General features: G+C 41.5%; 1 protein-coding gene, 1 long non-coding RNA gene and 1 pseudogene across 2 annotated transcripts in view; 2 read left to right on the forward strand and 1 right to left on the reverse strand.

Annotated features, from left to right (window-relative positions):
* LOC138029457 (negative elongation factor A-like) overlaps positions 1–8,038 on the reverse strand; it is a 26,264-nt pseudogene extending 18,226 nt beyond the window's left edge.
* The window catches only part of LOC138029455 (NLR family CARD domain-containing protein 4-like), a 281,844-nt gene that overhangs the window by 95,874 nt on the left and 173,470 nt on the right, over positions 1–12,500 (forward strand). The window lies entirely within an intron of this gene.
* Positions 1–12,500, forward strand: part of LOC138029182 (uncharacterized) — a 377,995-nt gene that overhangs the window by 86,582 nt on the left and 278,913 nt on the right. The gene's annotated exons all lie outside the window — the stretch shown is intronic.

Consider the following 12,500-nt stretch of genomic DNA (forward strand, 5'->3'; position numbering starts at 1 on the left):
TGTCAAAAATTTATTTAATTGCATCTCTTGTTTGCGCGCACGCTATTGAAATAGGAAGGTTTATTTGCCTGTAATAGTAAATATGTTGTTTGTTTCAATTAATTTTCGCTGGAAAAGGATTTTGCCGAGATATTTCCAGCCTTTGTGAACTTTAATATCATGTTGTGTAATTTTCGAGCTTGACAAATTTGTATACCTGGGTTGAAATGTGATACGCGATTGTGATCTTTGTGTTGAATTTGCACATTTCTTGTCAAACTTTATAACACTTGAAAGAAAAAGAAACAAAAAAGGGAACCTCCTTGTATCTGCCATCATTTGACCAAGATGCTTCACCGTTTCGCGAGTAAACACGCCACGGTAACTTCATCACGGCGCTCGCTGAATCCGATGTCACTTTCGATTTTGCGCTTTACTTTCTGCAGCCAAATCTACAGTAGCAATGTTAGGGAAATAAGTACACGCTCGAAGATATCTTAAACACAACAGTCGATTTATTGACACACCCAATTTTCACAGCACTTGCAAATGTTTGTTCTCATCTGGTATAACAAGCCACAAGAAGACGCCGTAAAAACCTACAAATAAAGTGCGAATTACACTCTGAAATAAACAAATGACGGAAAGCGAGTTTTAAACTCACCATTTGATGAGAACACGTCACTACAGTAAGCACAAATCAACTCGCAGTTGGAAGTTTGTCAAGCAAAAATCACGATCAGGTTCACAAAACAAAAATCAGCACCCGCCGCATGCCGGTGTACCGTTAGGATTGGTATGGACTAATAAATAGGGAAACTATTGTTGAGGAATAGCCTCAACATCCCCGGGGTGCGGGGCTGAACAAAACGGGAAAGCTAAACATTCTCTACATTTAAGGTTCTCGAGTTCAAAGGTTCAGAGTTCTGATTGTTCAAGAGTTCAGTGTTCTTCCTCAAGGAGGCACAATTTTGTCACGGACGAACAAGCACTGAATTCTTCGTCTTGACTTCTGCGGTTCGTCCAAACGCATCTTTGGCCAGGAAACACCCTGGTTATACGACCCAACATCCAGCGGCATCGTGGTACACTGTTATCCACAATAAGAACGAGGTCGTTAACAGCTAGATTCCTCTTGTTTCAGGAGCCACTATGGCGATGCTGCAAAGTAGGCACATACAATCAGCGAGAAACTGCGCGTGTCTCCACTGTTTGCGCGTGTACAGCTCTTCCTTGGTGAAGACACCGGAAGGTACGACCAGGTTCGTCGCTGCAACAGGAGATGATTGGGGGTGAGAGCCTCCATATCGTTGGGATCATCGCTGGCAGGATCAATAGGACGGCTGTAACTTCACCGAACAAGGTACGTAAGGTTTCCGCCCAGAAAGAGCACCTCGGTCACCAAGAAACACCTTCATAGCCTTCCTCGCGCTTCTAATGAGCCTCTCCCAGACGCCCGACATGTGGCATGCTGACGGAGGTTGAAAAAATGCCACTCGGGAACAGCGCACCTGTACCAATCTGTCTCATATCTGTGCAGTTTCTCTCCTGATTGTACCATATCGTTGCACTGCAAGTAGGGCTGGTCTCTCTGAAAACTGTAACAAACGAGTCATTTTAACTGAATCATCAAGTGGTCTTGTTTCCACCAGTTGTTTGAAACTTTGTCGAAAGGCTCGATACCGCTCAGGGGAACCATCAAATTTCTGAAGTTGCACAGGTGGGAGGTCATGTGATACACTCATCCTCTCCATTGAGGACATAATAGCAACAAGGCTTTCATTGCTCACAGAACCCATGACACTTGAAGGGGCTGGGCGAGGGTAAGTGGCTGGCTGGGGTACTGGATCGAGGGTTGTGTTTGACACAGCGAGAGGGGTCAACTGTTGCAGCTTGGGTATATTAGGACTTGGAACCTTTTCTGACTGTACATTTACAGCCGGCTCAGTTAACTCCTTGGATGTCACATGTGGGACTCTAAAGCGGATTTTGGCAATGGAAGGAGTAGAGCTTGTTGTCAGGGGATTTTCTGTAGCAGGCGTAGATGTCAAAGGAGGGTTTCCCCTTGGACCCATATCAAGATTGCTACTAGTAGTAGTCACGGATGGTAAAGAAACACTTGGCACTTCCGGGGGTTGGATTTCGATGCCCTTAAAGTTCATGTCATGCTTGTGGGGCACTTAGCACCTTTCTCGCAACTGGGTAAATCAGAGACCTCCTGTTCTGCTAGAAATGCTTCTAACTTGGCTAATTCCGCTTGATTCTTGGCAGCAGCGACCTCGCTTTCGGCTTCTAATTTGGTTAACTCTAACCTATGTTGTAATTCCATTTCAGTGTGCTTTATCTCCATCTCAACCCTTTTCACCTCAAGTTCAACTGCCCTTCTACTACTTTCTTCAGCTTGCTGCTGGATTAATGCTGCTTTCACTGCTTGGATCTTAGCCCTTTGAGCTTTAGAACTTGATACACTTAATTTTGATGTTTGACTTGAAAAGGAATGAACGGAATTTGTTGGGGAGATTTTCTTTGATACCTTCACATCTTCACACACCTGAACATTGTCAAAGGAAGCAGCACTAATGGCAAACTGTTCAATTTTACTATTGGAAGTTTGTATTCTTGAGTATTGAACGGCACGGTCGCTCAAAACTCTTTGGTATTTCTCACACGAATCATCAAGCAAATCAGCGTATTCATCACAACAAACACAGTACTGTTCCCACGCCTTATTTACTTGGAATTGTTCAGCTCGTACCTTCACAACGTTGCTGAAGTCGTTCAGATTTTCGTCCATTTCATTGCACAATCTTGTTATTGTCGACAAATGTCCTCTGCGAGACCTTTCCAGTTTTTCCAATCGTTCGTAAAGTATTCCTTCCTGAGTCATCACGCATTGCGAAGTGGTATTTCAGCTTTGATCGGCGATCGATGAATCAAGTTAGTTTCCACACAATTTTTCACCACGAAGACAACCACAAATCCCACCAAAAAGCACAGGTAATAAAATCCAAATGGTTTTTACAAAAACTGATGTTCGGGGAATAAGTGCACGCTCGAAGCTATCTTGAACACAATTTTCACAGCACTTGCAATTTTTTTTTCTCATCTGGTATAACAAGCCACAAGAAGACGCCGTAAAAACCTACAAATAAACTGCGAATTACACTCTGAAATAAACAACTGACGGAAAGCTAGTTTTTACTCACCATTTGATGAGAACACCGTCACTACAGTAAGCACAAATCAACTTGCAGTTGGAAGTTTGTCAAGCAAAAATCACGATCAGGTTCACAAAACAAAAATCAGCACCCGCCGCATGCCGGTATACCGATAGGATTGGCATGGACTAATAAATAGGGAAACTATTGTTGAGGAATAGCCTTAACAAGCAAAATTGAACGTAGCAAAAATCCCCCAAAATGTTTGTCGTTGCTCGTTATTTTTTATATTCGGGGTTCAAGATTAATGTTGTTTTCATGTCGTAAATGTTGTTGCTGATGAAAATTCTAGATCTCGATCGACCATCCTGAAAACTTCCTTCTGCTGTTCCTAAAAACTGTGTATCAATATTTATTCATTTTTGCTTCAATATTTGTTTTGCATAAAGCAAGCTAACAAAATCTGTACCTTGCTTAGTTCGCATTTTTGGGCGTTAAAATAGAATTTTCGGTCCTTTTCTTCTGTCTCAAAGTGGTATATTTTTTAGGTCACCTATCCAAATACTAACCCCGCCGGACAGGGGGATTAACTTCAATGAAATTCTGTAAAATACAAAGCTGTCAGACCTCAGAGTGCATACTTAAACTTGTGGTAAAAGAAGTTGTGAGGGAACCTGGAATTGATCAACATGTCAGTGTAGAAGCCAACGTCTCTCGATTCCCTTTTATTTTCTTCAATCTTTCTGGGTTTGGTACTTTGCGAGTAACCACATGTCTTCTCAGGGGGCTATTTACCTAAGACTTTTACCATGACACAACAATTGACAGTTGACACTAGGCCACTTTGGAAAATACCATAATACTCTTTGTTTGTCCCCCCAAGTTTTGCATGAGCATTGTTTTTGTTTTCTCTTGGGACCATTGTAAGTCCCAAGAGAAACTGGAAACAATGCTTATGCAAAATTTGGGGGACAGACAAAGATTATTATGGTATCTTCTAAAGTGACCTATATGGAATAAAGTGCTGTGTTACTGCACTACCACACGTACGCGATGCGTGCCTATTTTTTCGTAAGATGACAGGTTTTTTTTCTTTCTGACAAAATGTTAATGATTAATAGGCTGGTAGCCAAGTTTTTAAGCTCAGAAAAACACCTGTTTCATCGTATCTACGTGTGAGGCAAAGGGCCTCTGGCACGACTTCTGGGTGACCCCTTAAATGATCTTAATGATCCCCGACTTGAAAAAATTGTCTGGAACACTGCAATTCAATACCACCCAACTCAGTCCCTTCTGTTTTTGAGTAACACCTACCATAGGCAACCCAGTATACGCTCATCGAGCGGCTAGTTACTCGTCAACTGTGTAGTTTTCTATCAAAATCGTTTATTCTCTCGACTCCAGCCTTGTTATACAATAATAAGAAATCTCATGTTACATAGTTACGTCAAAAGACGAACAATAACCTCACATCTCCCTTTCGGGAAATCGAAAGAAAATTTTAAAGGAATCAAAAATCCTTTGAAATCGGTCTCCGATGATGCCAAAAAAGTCAAATGGAAAGAAAAATCATACGGAAAGCTCTGTCCGGTTTTCTTACTTTTGTATTCAAACAGTCTTTCTATGACCTAAGCTCATGTTCAAACGTCTAATCGTTTTGGTGGAATAACTGTTCTGAACGAACGAGTTACTGTGAAATTGCTCGAACTTTCACATTTAGGCAGGTCATCTCTCTTTTCTTTCTCCAGCTTAGCAGCGGGGGTTGGAGTTTCAACCAGATGTTTCCTATTTCTCTGCAGAAGGGATTGGTCGGTTTTGAGCAAGTACGATCTAGATTCGGGGGATTTCTGCACTATAACAGCAGGGGAACTCCGGTCTGTCACCCAAACTTTGACGCCTGGTTTTAGCTCAGGTAGAATTGAAGCACGATGTCGCTGGTTGTAGTTTTCGGTTTGCTTGTGCTTGTACTCCCGCTCAGTTTTCCTCAACTGCTCTGTTTCTGGCCATTTTGGTGTTAGTTTCTCTGGAGCCAAAGGAAGTGTAGAACGAAGTTTTCTTCCCATCAGTAGCTCTGCAGAGGTGTACCATTGTGCAGCGGTGTAGATCTGTATGACAAAAGTGCCAAATAAGGATCTTCAGACTTGGTTATCAGATCTTTAGCCGTCTGAACAGCTCTTTCTGCTTCCCTATTGCTTTGAGGGTAGTGAGGACTACTGGTTAGGTGAGTAAATCCCCATTCTTCGGCAAATTTGGACAATGTAGCAGCTGAAAATTGTGGACCATTATCAGGTATTATGATCTTTGGGATGCCATGACGACTGAAGAACGACTTTAGATGATTAGTTACACTTTCTGACGTGGTGTTTTTCAAGGGGGCAATTTCGAAGAATCTTGAATAATAATCAACAGCGATTATGTACTCTTCACCGCTATGGTGGAAAAGGTCAACGCCAATCTTCTGCCATGGTCGCTCTGGAAGTGTCGTTGGCATCATTGGTTCAGCATGATTTCTTTTCTGTTTGGAGCATGTTGTGCACGTGGTAACCATATCTTCGATTGTATTGGCCACCATACAAAGTCACGGGCTCTTTCACGACATTTGCGGATTCCTTGGTGTCCTGCGTGAATTTTGTCCAGGATGTCTAATCGAAGAGGTGAAGGGATGATAATTCTCTGATCTTTCAGAAGAAGACCTCTTTGCGTAGTAATAGTAGCCCTCTCGGAAGTTGTTTATCTAGGGGTGCTCTTGACAAGGTATCTGCATTCACCAACTCTTTCCCAGGGACATGTAGCGTCTTGAACGAATACTTCATCAGCCTCATTCGAAATGTTTGAATTCTTGGGGATAGTTCATCCAGCGTCTTTGAACTAAAGAGAGGCACAAGTGGTTTATGATTGGTTTCAATTAGGATATCCTTGCCCAGGATGTAATCATTGAACTTCTCACATGCCCAGGTAGTTGCAAGTGCCTCCTTTTCAATTTGGGCGTATCTTTTTTCTGTACTGGTCATGGATCTTGGCGCATAGGCAACAGGCTTTTTCTCTTTGTTGTCTTGCTCTTGTAGGAGTACAGCGCCGAGGCCAAATGATGATGCATCGCCTGATAAGATGGTGGCTTTTTGAGGATCGTAATGGGCGAGGGCGGTGTTGAGATAAGCTCATCCTTGAGTTTATTGAAAGATAATTGCTGTGCTTGTCGCCAATGAAACCGGTTCTTCTTACTATGGATATCTCTGAGTGGTTTTGTTTTCTCTGCCAGGTGAGGAATGAATCTTCCAAGTTTATTGACCATTCCGAGAGTTTGGTGAAGTATAATTGCATTCTTTAATTTGAGCCAGCATGTTCTCAATCTTGGGTAGTGGATAGGTTTCCCATAACACGCTCTCATTGAGTTTGGTAAGGTCAACACATATGCAAATTTTGCCATCAGGTTTGGGGACGACAACCATGCCTGCACACCAGTCGGTAGGGATGTCTACTTTAGAAATGATTCCCAGGTTTTCCATGCGCTATAATTCCGCCTTAACTTCACTTTACTCATCAGAGGTAGTGCTACTCTACGAGGTGTTGTTAATGCAAAAGGAGTAGAATCGAGTTTCAATGTAATCTTGAATTCGCCCTTTTATTCTCCCAGTCCTTTAAACAATCTTGGGTGATTTGCGTTAGCTTCTGCTTCGATGCCGTTGTAGAACAAGTCAGACTGGATACTCGCAACTTTCTGGATTAGATTTAGAGCTTCAGTTGCTGGTTTTCCTAACAGAGGTTCTTTTAGGTTTGCGACGACGTAAATATCTTGTCGTGTTTGCTTGCCATTTCGGGTCATTAGGTTTCCTGTTACAACGCCTGTCAAGGAGAGTATCACCTGACTAGGGCCAAATAGCTTTTTCGTAGCTTTTCGCAGCTTTTCCAAGCCGGAACGTTTGTAAATCTCTTCAGAAATTACAGTAACATCCGCGCCTGTGTCAATTTTAAATTTAACACTTACCATAGGCAACCCAGTGTACGCTCATCGAGCGTCTAGTTACTGGTCAATGGTGTAGTTTTCTATCAAAATGTTTTATTCCCTCGACTCCAGCCTTGTTATACAATAGTAAGAAATCTCATGTTACATAGTTGCGTCAAGAGACGAACAATAACCTCACAAACTGGGGGCATCCTTGGGCATTTGAGGCGTCAATGGGTTAATTTAAAAGAAGTTAACTTGAGAGGGGGAGGAGTGGTGGTCAGGGAGGCAGGAAACTAATGCTACAGTACAGGTACATGTAAAATCTGATAGGGAGGAGAAGGGGTGTAAAATCTGAATGTGCCCTTTTGACAAGTTTTAAACTACATGTTGTGAACCTCCCCCTCCTCCATCCCCCTATTTCCACAAGTTTTGCATCTTCTTTGATAATAGTCACAATGTTAATCTTATGAATGGTGACTTGGGGACACTCGGAAAATATCATAATAATCTTACAAAATTTGCTGAAAACATTATTCCTGCTATCGCTATATCTCCTTGCTATAAAATCCCAATCACCTGTCACAGGTTTCGACAAGTCCCTTGAGAAAAAAAAATCCTTGACTTCAAAATCAACGTCCATTTGTCAGTGCCACGCGCTAAAGGCGCCAACGTCCCCTACCAACAAAACGTAAAAAAAAAACAAAAGCAAAACAACTTACCTGTCTTCATGCATTATTTCTTGCCTGACTTCTGCAAATACGGGACTTACTTGATCAAGATTGACATTCAACATTCCTGTACTCGGATAATACTTCAATATTTCTGACAAAACGCGACCTCATTCATCTTCATCGCGGCTGCCGATGTCAAACATTTCGCTCAATTCGGCGTTCGTTTCTTCGAGAACTCTTCGGGGAAGATGGAGAAATGCCATCAAAAGCTTAACCTGAACCATAGGTAGCCCAAGTTCGCGTCACTACAGGCAGCCTTTGAGAATTTAAACACGGAATTCCCGAAATGGTAAAATAAGCTGCAAAGGGCACAAGAATACACCAGAGGTGAGTCATTTTTATTCATCATCGTTTTATTGAATGAACGTTGAGCGTTTTTTAGGCTACATAATCGACGGTATTTTATTTCCCATAGGGCGTATGGCAAACCAGGAAATCCGGACGAAAAAGGAATCGGAATCGGTCCGGAACCGGAACAGAAATAAGAACAAGAAAGGTCGATGACATCCAGCTGTTTTATTTCAGCTTAAAGAGTGAATGTTATATTACACACTTTAAACTGCAAAATCGACTTTTCCGGATATTGTTGTGACAACAAAGTTCGTACCACTGGCGTCACTCCTTTTTTAAACTGCTTGAGTTATGAAAATGATTGACATTGAGACTCCCCCTTGTCCCTTGGTGGCGTGGGAGCGAATTTGTTACCGAAGTCATTGATGAAAGGAGTCCACAAAAGAAAATTAAAGTAAAAGACAAAATAATTCTGAATCACTTTATTTATTTAAATAAAATAATAAGGTAAGCAACTACGAACCTCGCCGCACGGGAGATCAAGAAAAAACACGGAAAAGCTGAGCACTAATTAACCTAGGTGGCAGGCTTTCGAAGGGGAAAGAGAAGGGAACAGGAGAACAGCTGTGAAAGGACCCACTAATTAATATGCATACGTAAAGCAGTTGCCAAATTTCTTACTGCCAAATGGTATCCAATCAAAAATATTCACAGGCAAATGCGCTACGCAGGAATGTGGTTTACCGCGCCATTATTCCAAAAAATCTCACGGCGAAGAGAAGTGTGAAACCAAAACACCACCGCCCGAAAAAAAGGAGCAATCTTTCAACGACGTGTGACGAGTTTGTGAAACGAGTTTACTGGCGGAATATGTCTCAACAAAATCGTGTGTGAATTTGTTCAGACCATCGCTGAAAAAGAAATCGTTTGCCCGAACGGCTAACAAAAGTGGCTGGAATCCATTAAAAAAAAAAAATCAAAAATTCTTCACAACTTATTTGCAACGTGTGTGTAAGGAAAATAAAAAACTGTTGCATAATCTCGAATTTCTATCCAAACGTTTTGAATCAGATCAAAAAGACAAAGTTGGCGGGAGCTGGAAAACAATTAAACTGACGTTGAATTTAACCGCAATAGGTTGGTATTGATTGACACAAATTTAATTCTAGCCAGCCAATCACGATTTTTACGATTAGAATCTGAGCGTAAAAAGATCAAAAAACAATAGCGTCCTCCCCTTCTACCACGCGCGCCCTCCGCGTTCCCCCGCCAATCTCTCTTTCCCTTCTCCTCCCCCTTCGAATGCTTGCCATGCAGGTTAATTAGTGTTCACCTTTCCCGTAAGAAGGCGGGAGGGCGAGGTTCGTAATTGTTTACCCCTAATATTTTATTTCAATAAATAAGGTGAATTTCTTTTGTCTTTTGTGGACTCCTTTCATCCATGGCTTCAGTACCGACTTCGCTCCCACGCCACCAAGGGACACGGAGAAGTCTCAATTTCAATCGTTCTCGTAACTCCTTGAGCCGTTTAAAACAGGAGTGACGCCAATGCTACGAACTTTGTAGTCACAACAATATCCTTAAAAAGCAATTTTGCAGTTTAAAGTGTGGAATGTAACATTCAACTTTTTTAGCTAAAATAAAACAACTGGATATCATCGACCTTTACTGTTCTCATTCCGGTTCCGGCTCTGCTTCCGCATTCCGGATTTCCATTTTGATGCTGTCTCGCTCTGGTTTGGTGGATGGTTAATAAATTAGAGATTGAAAGCTTTTCAGAATAGGACCACCCACCTAACCTGAACCTAAACATTCTTTGAAAAATTTCAATGAAAAAAATGAAAGTCAGTCATGAGTATGGTTCCAGATATACTGTTTATTCCTTGACCATGAGAAACGGTGCTTAAAGGCCCGTGCAAACGCTCCCAACAGCACGCAACATTGTTCAATGTTGGGCCCAACAATGTTGTCTCTTGTTGCGCGATGTTAGCTGATGTGCTGTGCAAACGAAAGCAACATTGTTGGACCACGCTTCGATGACCGTGAAACAATAGAAATGTTGGCATTTGTTGGCTTTGAAGTTTGACCAGTTTCAAACTTCATCCAACAACTTCCAACAAGTCGCAACAACACACAACATGGTGTGCAAACGCTCGCAACATGTTGGGCCCAACAGTGTTGCGAGCGTTTGCACGGGCCTTTAAGTTCAAATTAAAGCTCGTGCCAGGCTCTCAATTGACACAAGCGAACAGAAAAAAGCAACAAGAAAAGAGTTGCCAAAATTTGGATGTGATGCCGCTTTCTTTCCCTTGGCAATCACTGGTTATTGTTTGAACATTTTGTCTCTTTCCCCATCCAGGACCTTGAGCCTGGAACAGTCAAAAGTAACACAATGTCCAAAGATGCCCCTTGAACTTAAAATAACTCCCTCCCCTCTCCAGAAAATCGCAGAAAAAAACAAGCACACCTAGGGCAAAAAAAATACTGCATTTTCAGTGCCAGATTTAAAAAGTTTTTTTTCTCTTGACACCTATTGTGGCCTTGATTACCTCTTGGGCAGCGGATGACGTAAGCAAGGTCAAACGACAGTCACCGGTTATTAATCACGTGACACAACTCACAATTTTATGGAGGGAGGAGGTGGACAAACTTCTTCCTGCTAATTACTGGGTTGCCACTATGGCAAACCCAGTCGGAACCTGTCTTTAATTTCGTCGTTTTTTAATTTTTCGTTTTCTTTTTTTTTATATTTTTTTCCGTGTCGGTAAAAGTCTTGCCTGTCACTCCCCTGCTAAGTGGTGTTTTTGTGCATAGAGCCTTCTTCGCGTATTTTCTTAGGATCGAGAGGGTAGTGGGAAATGCGTAGATTTCTCTGGTAGACACAGTAGAACGATTAACTTAACTGGCAATGGCGTCGAAAGTCATGTAACGCGAATGGCGTTTTAGTAGATCTTTGAACAAAATGTACCCTTATGAAGCTCAATAATGGCAAGCGAATTGGATACTGAACAAGACAGACAATGTTAAATGTTGTCGAATGTTAAAAGCGACGAGTAATGGACTTCCACAACAAATCTGTCGCCCGTCGAGCTGTAATCAAAGTGAGCTGTCTTCCTAAAATTTTGCCAAGTGTGGTGTTTTGTACAACACTGAAACCAAATGAACAGTTCTCTGGTAACTCAGTATGGGTTCAACAAAGACAGAGAAGGAATCCTTATAGTGGATCTGTTATCTCAGTTGTCTCTCTATTTGTATTTACCTGTTCTCAACTCTGCACAGTCTTCCGGTATGACAATTGGAAATTTCACTTATAAGTCATTGACGTGAATGGCGTTTTAGTGGATCTTTAAACAAAATATACCCTCATGGAGCTCAAGAATGGATCGTCAATTGGAAGAGCAAGACAGCGCTGGAAAACTAAATATCTGGACTTTAAGCGACGAGTAATGGTCTTCGACAACAATTTCAGTTTTCGCCTTCGGATATCAAGTGAGCTTTGTTCCTAATATTTTACTAACTTGGTATTATATAAAACACGGAAATCAAATAGCAATCGCAGGGTTTACTTAAGTCGTATCTTAGTTGTCTGACAATTTACATTTACCGGTATTTTGTACTCAACTCTGCAAAGGTGTAAAATATTTGGAAATGTGACGGTGAAGAATTATTTGAATGAAAGTTGTTGTCGCTTTTGTGCTTCATTATTTACTGTCAAGGTTCCGAGTCGAAAAGGGTTTGATGTGAACTGTCAAAAATGTATTTAATTGCATCTCTTGTTTGCACGCACGCAATTGAAATAGGAAGGTTTTTTTGCCTCTAATAGTAAATATGTTGTTTGTTTCGATTAATTTTTCGCTGGAAAAGGATTTTGCCGAGATATTTCCAGCCTTTGTGAACTTTAATATCATGTTGTGTAATTTTCGAGCTTAACAAATTTGCATACGTGTGTTGAAATGTGATACGGGAGCATTTTTGTGGTATAGTGTAACGAAAATAAACAGGTCTGTTGGAAGCTTGCTTGAGTTTCAACAAAATGACCCCCAAAATCGGCAAAAAAAATCTGACACTGATGAATAATAAAGTAGCTGCTATCCCCAAAACAATGGAATTACCTGGCGATAAATAACCTCGTCTTGGAGAGTAAAGTTTTGACTGTCAACCTGAAGAGTTGGGCGATTGTGATCTTTGTGTTGAATTCGGACATTTCTTGTCAGACTTTATAAGACTTGAAAGAAAAAGAAAACTAACAAAAACAAAAACCCGGTATCTGTGTCAAATGATGATTTGACACAGATGCTTCACTGTTTCGCGAGTATTAAAACACGCCGCGGTAACTTCATCACGGCGCCCGCTGAATCCGATGTCACTTTCGATTTTGCGCTTTTACTTGTGCAG

This window comes from Montipora capricornis, chromosome 13 (genome assembly GCF_036669925.1).
Source record: "Montipora capricornis isolate CH-2021 chromosome 13, ASM3666992v2, whole genome shotgun sequence".
NCBI classification, from domain to species: domain Eukaryota; kingdom Metazoa; phylum Cnidaria; class Anthozoa; order Scleractinia; family Acroporidae; genus Montipora; species Montipora capricornis.